The sequence below is a fragment of the Ornithodoros turicata genome, chromosome 4, assembly GCF_037126465.1.
Source record: "Ornithodoros turicata isolate Travis chromosome 4, ASM3712646v1, whole genome shotgun sequence".
Lineage (NCBI taxonomy): Eukaryota > Metazoa > Arthropoda > Arachnida > Ixodida > Argasidae > Ornithodoros > Ornithodoros turicata.
In genome coordinates, this window is record NC_088204.1 from 60,259,749 (window position 1) to 60,267,891 (window position 8,143).

The following is an 8,143-nucleotide window of genomic DNA, read 5'->3' on the forward strand; positions in this document are numbered from 1 at the left end:
GCAAAACGTTTGAGCTCATTGTCAATGGTCAACAAATACCAAATACCAACGTTGTAGACCTTGTTTATTATTTGGTCACAAGAGCGCGAAATGTGTGGCGACCCGCGTATCTTGAGAGGATCCTACCACTATTGGTCAAGCTAAATATACCTATCGTACATCCATCTCGACTTGAAAAGGAGACTCGAGAGTCACCAGACAGTAGTCCTACGTCCACATCTGAGGCACCTCGTCTACGCATTTCTCCGGTTATCACAAGAACGGCTAATACCCCTGTCAGACGGCATTCTCGAAGGACTTCGAGAAATTTTCATTTGCAAAAAATGACCTCTGACAGCCGTGTCAGACGGCAGCTCAACGGACCTTTCTAAGAAATGACCATCAACGCGAAAGGAGGCCCCCAACGACATTTGAGGAGCAGAAAGGAGCAATCTCGACAACAGTGTTATGCCATTGTACCCTCGCTACCTTCGCAGCTGAATGTAGGAACACCTATAAAATGCGGATAATGGAGTGAAACTGTGTAAACATATTTAGATCCTATTTAGAGAAGTGCATATGGCTTCTGCATCTTGATTTGTGGCGCACAGACCAACTCCAAATTTCCACAGCAGACAGGGAAAACGAAACCAAAAAAGGGAGTCGGTGAGGGCAGTCAGTTGAGGAGCACTCCTTTCCCGAGTGTCTGGCAGGCGCCCCCGAACAAAGGTCATTTGAGAGGCCGAAGGCCATTTCTCGCAATTGACATTTGAAATGCTATCTGACTAGGGTATAAGAGACTCCGACAATGGAACCAGTATTGAGCACGTTGGAACCGCAACAGGAACACTGTGGTTACCTTCTGGACGAAAACATTCTGGCGCATTTTCCCGCGCGACACAGGAACAAGGCCCTCGCCATTCTGCAGATGCTAAAGACCGTATTTGCGATAGATGAAGAGGGAAGAATTATCTGTCATTCTCGCGTTGTTCCAAGTAGTTCCGTCATTGAGCTTATAAAATACGAACTGCACAATCGATCGCCCTCTTGGTACAAAGGTGATGTTGCAGCCGCTATAAATGCATACTTGTCATTCGACGGACTTCGTGTTCGCGGAAGAAAATTGTGCTAATGGCTGCTTACGTGGACGTATACCATCCTGGTGCTCTAGGTGGTGTTCAACGATTCGCACGAGCCATCGGTGAAAAGCCGGCAAAGGTTGCCAAGTTCCTGGAAACCAGTGATGTGTACTCTCTCTTCAGAGAACTTAAGCGACCACGTCAGTTCCGGAAGACCACCGTTTTGGGTGTGAAGGATATATTCCAAATAGATTTGAAAGACCTTCAGAGACTGTCGAGGTACAACAATCCCAGACAACACGAAATGGTCCGATAAATGTTACTGGGATGTCACATTGGGGATGTTGCGGACATCCCGGGGATGTTCCAAACACAGCCTAAACTTGTCCCAAAAATGAAAAAATGAGACACCGAGAAATGTTTCAGGGAGATCCTGTGGATGTCCTCGAGGGATGTGCATCAGACATGAATGGGATATCGCTGAGAAGCCCCTCCCCCTCGTGCCGTCCCCGTTTTAGTGCTGTCCTTTCCACTTTTTAAGCTATATAATGTATTATAAGCACTGCAAGCAACATGCACACATCGTGAGTAAACATGACAACATTTTATTGTTCCTTTGAGTTACATCTGTCATCATCCAGCACGTTGACCATTAATACTATGAAGCTAATAAAATATCACAGTTCCAACAAATACTAACACTTGTACGGGGTTATAACTATTCCCTGTAAACACTAAAGAATCCAAATGAGGGGATAGCAGCTGCCGCTTCTAAAGAAATTTAAAGCTCCAAATAGATTGTTAAAATTGCCCTCTGTAAAAACACTAAAGGGTTCCCAACCCGAAACGGGTCAAATGGTGAGGTAGCAGAAGTTTAAGCTCATTATAAGCAAGTATAGGCATTATAATATGCAACTGCAACATTCATGAAATCCCTTCTGCATCACACCGCAGCGTCGGACTTCGATAATGCAACTCGCAACAAGAAAGGGCAGTGCAAAAGTTCAAATAGGATGTTGTAAGTAACGACAGGTACTGAACATATTTTCCCTGAAATTTTATTATGTTACCTCGTAGAGGCGCATTTCTGGCTTGGATAGCTGAGGAAAGAGCAGAAGCTGAGGCAGAGGTATGGCGAATACGGCTGACTGCAATTCAATAGAGAGTTTTAATGCACCGTACGCTATCGCCTTTGCGTATATAAGGAATAGCGTGGTGGTTCTGCGCAATGCGTGAAGCATTCTCTATGTTGTGGTCGTGCACAGAACCAGCAACGCTAGCTCTTGCGTACGCAAATGCGTTAACGTACGATCCACTAAAACTCGCTATTTATACAGAGGAAATGAAATGTACAGGTGAATATGCAACAATGGTATACATGCAAGACATACCACAAGCCCGTAGACCATACAAAAAATTCAGTGAGTGTGCAAGGAAATTGTCCAAACGAAACAACAAACAAAAGAGTCCAAACTAACAAAAGAGCACAAACTGGAATGTTCCTGGTACAGGATGTGGGGCAGTTCAACTGCGCTTCTGGTCTGGGCAGCCGAAGGAAGAGCAGAAGTATAGAGATGGAGCGAATACGGCTCACTGCAAGACAACCATACAAAGGGAGTTAAATGTACAGGTGAATATGCAACGTGCCAAAAATGGGAGATTAATCACAAGAACGTGAAACTTGCTCTCAAACATGATGTGGCAGAGTATAGGCCAAAACTGATCTTTTGTCAGCGGAAGTCCATTGACGTTCATAATTATCACAATTTCGTATAGTATTTGCATGACTTAATCCCTCCAGTGCGCACCTCTTGCCAAACCGAAATGGCAATATTTTCCATCTTCCATTCCTTCCACACCTGATGCAAAACGTGGGGTTCGTAGCAGGACATTGCTACCACAAGCTGGGAGATCGATAAATGACGGCTGCGTCTTCAGCAATTTCAACACCTTTGTCAGATCTACATGTCACACAGACGATGCAAGCGCCCACAACCTCGGCCGCTCTTCAAAGTTAGCATGCAGAGGAACACTGGATGGGGAAGCGTCTCCCTCGTATTCTTGGTTCTGACAACTCGATTCCATGGTTGTTTCACTCAACACGGTGTCAACTTTGTGAAAGGGTAATAGACTAGAAACCGCGAAAATGTTAGCTGGCACAGCCGTGTTCTCAACGGACACAGAACGGATTTCATATCTTCGAAGGGCACGTTTTGGAGGAAGTAAAAGCAGCAAGTGAGGGCACATTAATTGCTGATAAGTTTCCTTGCACCGCTTTCCCTAAGTGACGGTGAAATATTTGTCTACATTTCTTCATAGTGAAATACCTCTCAAGACTATGCAGCCCACACATAATCCTAACACGTCACCTCGTCTGGAAAGAGCAAAGCAACCGGGAGACGCGCTTTGTGTTTCAGCTGCATCTGCCTGACGTGGTCATGATGGGTCTGCACCCGCAATAGTAGTCACATAACAATGCAGTTCAAGAGTGCAGAAACTTTAAATATACTTACTTTTGCTTGCCATTGCTAACGACAGTTCCGTAGCAGAGTCGCATCACAATGGACGCCCGAGCGGCCTCATTCCCGCTGCTTTCGGTACTGCTCATCGCCGAACGTCCCAATTTGGCATCCACAGGGCGATTTCGCGGATTTCAAATGCTGCGTTTCAAACGCACATCCTACCAATGTACTAGATACATCGCCTGTGGGACTGCGGATGTTGGGACCTGTTTGGGATGTCCCTACAAAGTTTCGTGTTGTCTGGGAAGGGTTTTCGCTATCTTTTGTTTTGTATCGACGCATTTTCTCGTATGCTTGCTGTAGTGCCTGTGCAGAATAAACGAGCAGCGGAAATTATACGTGGACTGAGACTTGCTTTTAGACGTATTGGCACTCCGAGACTGATTCATTCAGACAGAGGTACAGAGTTCACCAATAAATCGGTCGGAGCATTTTTAAAATCAAAATGGACATCTCTCTTCCACTCTAATTCAAATACGAAAGCAAGTATTGCAGAATGATCTATTCGAAGTCTTATGACACCACTTTATCGTGCTTTCGAATATCAGGGACATAAATCGTACTTGAAAGTTTTACAGCCTCTGGTCAGAGCATATGGGCACCGTGCACTAGCGAGAGGACGCTGCAGTCGCTTGATCGACAGTGCCACCCGTGGCGATTTCGCGCGTAACGGTCTGGTACTGACGCCGTATCGGCGCCTTCGCGTATGTAGCTTTGGTGCGTACGGGTGTTTTCCCGAATTTTATATATCGGCTTTGGGGCTTTGGACTCATTAACCCGTGAGACTACTTGTGTGGAAGTGGTTTGTCACGTAAAACGGGGGGGGAGGTATGCGATGGGGAAGCCTTTTGCACGTGGAACATTATCCCAGTTGGAAAAACAAAGTGGAATCTGAAGTGGTTTAAACAGGATCCACTTAAAGGCTAAAGTGGTTTAAACAGGATCCACTTGGAGGCCAAAGTGGTCAAGCAGAGATCCACTTTGGGGCTAAAGTGGCCAAGGAGGGATCCACTTAAGGCCAAAGTGGTCAAGCAGAGATCTACTTTGGGGCTAAAGTGGCCAAGGAAGGATCCACTTAAGGCCAAAGTGGTGAAGAATTGATCCACTTAGAAGCCAAGGAGGTCAAGAACGGATCCACTTAGGGCCAAAGTGGTCAGAAATGTACCCACTTTGAGGTCAGAGTGGTTCAGGATGGAAGATCGAGAGGTCGAGTACAACGGTACATCATCACTCTCAAATTAAGTAATAATATATGATTGGGGAATTTATTGGCAGGAAAAAGAAAAAATGATTAGGATAATATACGTATAATTAAGAAGCGCTTCGTGTTCGTGTTGAGGAAGAAATAATTCAAACCAATTCAAACAAGTGAAATTCCATCACACGAACCGTATCGAAATTATTGCAAGTGAAATTTAAATGAAAACTTGAAATTAAAATTTATTCCGAACAAATCGACCGAGGAGGAACGTCGGCCGCGATATCGCCAAGAGGGCGCGTCGTAATACATTTCCGTGGCGCACCACATCGTGGCTCGTGCGAGTTGAAAATAGTTCGCGTCATTTCAAATGTTTGTGAACGTATTATCCTCAAAAGTACATGTGCCATGGTACCTTGCTATTTCACCTCTTACTGTAAGCCATTTTTAATGCATTCCGTACAACAATCAGTGGATGTATGTCGACTCGTCCTCCAGAAGCGAGGGGGGAAGCCGGCCGGGACCCGGGACCCGGGACCGCCAACGGTCTCCACTCTCCAGTCTCTCACGAAATGTTGGAGCGTCGGGTTGTGCGCGGTCGCTCTTAAGTACTCGGCGTCATTCGTGCTTGATTTCGAAGATTTTATCCGTCTCTAAGGTCAGTAGTCGATTTATCAAGCATTCCCGTTTTTTCAACACCGCTGTGCATGTTTTTACCCTTGCACTCGCAGGCACCGCGGCCGTTGACGGGAGGATCGTGCTCTCAGTGTGTTGCCACACGCGCTGTGTCCAACGGTATGTAATATATTTTGCTGCTCACATACGTTGACATGCGGCTGTTCCAGCAGCTTTTGCATTATCTTTCGAAATGTTATTACTTGAAGGTTACCCACGTTCGCTGCGACTGGCATAGGGGCGTCGGCATTTGGCAGGTGGACAAAACGGATTCTCAACGAAGCTGGACTTAAATTTCACGCAAGAAAGGCAAGCTGGACGGGCATTAGAAATCTCCTACGAAAAAAAGCTTCATGCCATTTTTTTTCGTCGTCACTGTTCGGACATGGGGAGACATCTCTGTGAACTTTCTCATTGTGGATTTATGGTGTGTGTTGATGATTGACAGAATACCTTCACAACATGTAAGTGCTTATTACAGTTTCTGTGTCCTGCTAGCGATTTTCAACCGCTTGGTGAATACTCGCTCTTATAAAAACATCACAAATTAATTTCACAGTTGTATCTGCCACTTTAAATATTTTCACATCTACTGTATTTTTATGTGTGTAAGAATAAATGTTCACGCAGGAACGGTATTTTGTGTAACTCATTTTTACAGCGAAAACATGCTTTCTGATGCAACAGAATAATCACTGCGCATTCAAAAAGTGCATCGGAAATTAGAATTTCAGTGTGACTTTAATGGGAAAATCCTTGATGCTGTTGGCCAATGGGAAACTATAGGCATACCTCCAATTGTGCGACTGGTTCCACTTCACATTCACATTTAAAACGATCTCTCATTGAAAGCCACTAAATTCGTGTTGTTTTCAATATGGTATTTGTCCTAAATTGTCGATTCGGAATGAGAAATTTTGGTCACTTTCAATGAAAATTGTGTATGTGATCTCCGGTTAAACCGAATAAGATTTCTGGTCTGGGAGTGTGAGTTTGTAGAGTTAACTTGGACAGTTAAGTACATATGTTGTGTTCTGCACTGAAGTAAGCACTGTTGTACTTACGCCTTCAGGTTCACGTTAATGTTGTGTGATTATGTACTGAACAAAATACTGCAAATGCTGTTTTAACGTTCCCTGCTTTACCACGTGCAGTGTCATTTCTTCCTCCATGTACACACTATGCAGCAAGGAATGTTTTCTTTCCCCATCTACAACTAGTTTGGTTTATGCAGTGATCCCTACCTCAGAAACCAGTTGGAGCTGGATACACCTAGAAAGCCACTTACAGCCCTTTCCACTCTGGAAACCACTTGTAAGGACATCCAGTCTGGAAACCACTTCGTGGTTTCCAGAGTGGATCTGCTTGCAAGTGGGTTCCAAAGTGGACTTGGTTACAAGTGGTTTTCAAGGTGGATCCAACTGCAAGTGGTTTCTGAAGTGGGAATTGTTTCATAAACCACTTACAAGTGGTTTCCAAAGTGGACATGGTTGTAAGTGGTTTTCAAAGTGGATCTCAAAGGGGTCTGGCTGAAGTGGTTTCTCAAGTGGGAATTGTTTCATAAACCACTTGCAAGTGGTTTTAAAGAGGATCCACTTGCAACAGATTTCCAACTGGGATGTGTCTATGCACAATGTGTGACACAGTGTGTACCGCAGACAAGCGTGTAGTATTCGTGGCCCGTATTTACGTGAAGTTAAGTGCATATTTATCCGCAAGGGACTACCAATTATAGACTACACATCAGACACTAGCTACGTCCAGTACCTGCGCTATGAGGACGGAAATCTCGCACTGAAGAATTCACAATAATACAGTCAACAACAAATTGGAATATACATTACGAAGATAGCGAAAAAAAAAACGTTCTCGTTTCTTTCTTATGCATAATCCGTTAACGTGATGATGCACTGTGAGGATAAGTTCCTTAGTCAAATTATTCCCAATCTTGCATCGCTCAAGTCGGGGGATTCCCTTTTAGCCCTTTGTGCCTGCATTTGATGCACAGTCATAGTAATAAAAATCAATCAGTCAATCAATATTGTTTCAGGATATAAAGAAGGCGTATTTTGTTTGAAACTGGATATGTAATGATAATAATGTTTTATTAGTGCTAAACAACAACCACAGCGGCCTTAGTATAGGTGAACATAGCGCATCAGACACATTGTTGCAAATTGCAACATAGAAGCAGCCATAAATATCACGCAAAAGAAACACAAAACATAAACTATGCTAAAAAATAAAAAAAGAAATGACAATAATTAAGAAGAAACAGTGAGGTTGCTGTTCGACAAACGCATGATTACTTTTGTGTGTGTTTGCGTGTGTGTGCGCGGACGAATATTAAGGAGCAAAGAACCACTTGTAAACCGAGATCACAAGATTTGGCAACGATAATAAGATCATAGTGATAGAATGCACCTACATAAAATGATGACGGCTTGCGAAACGCAGCTCTGGGAGGACAAATAATTCCCTGTGTTCGCATGCAAGCTTTATATTGAGGGAAGACGAGGTCCAAATCCAGTCTTCGCCGACACGCCGCAAATTTAGGGTCCGAGTAAAAGAGATAGATACTGTACGACATATGGCAGACACTAATTTTAGCCAAGCTCCACGATGTTCATTGGTCATTCATTGGTGTATTTCGCAACCTTTTCACGTCAGTTGCTGTGCTATAAGTCCGC

At 44.1% G+C, this 8,143-nt stretch overlaps 1 protein-coding gene across 1 annotated transcript in view; it reads left to right on the forward strand.

Annotated features, from left to right (window-relative positions):
- LOC135391631 (2',3'-cyclic-nucleotide 3'-phosphodiesterase-like) overlaps window positions 1-8,143 on the forward strand; it is a 210,817-nt gene that overhangs the window by 93,196 nt on the left and 109,478 nt on the right. The window lies entirely within an intron of this gene.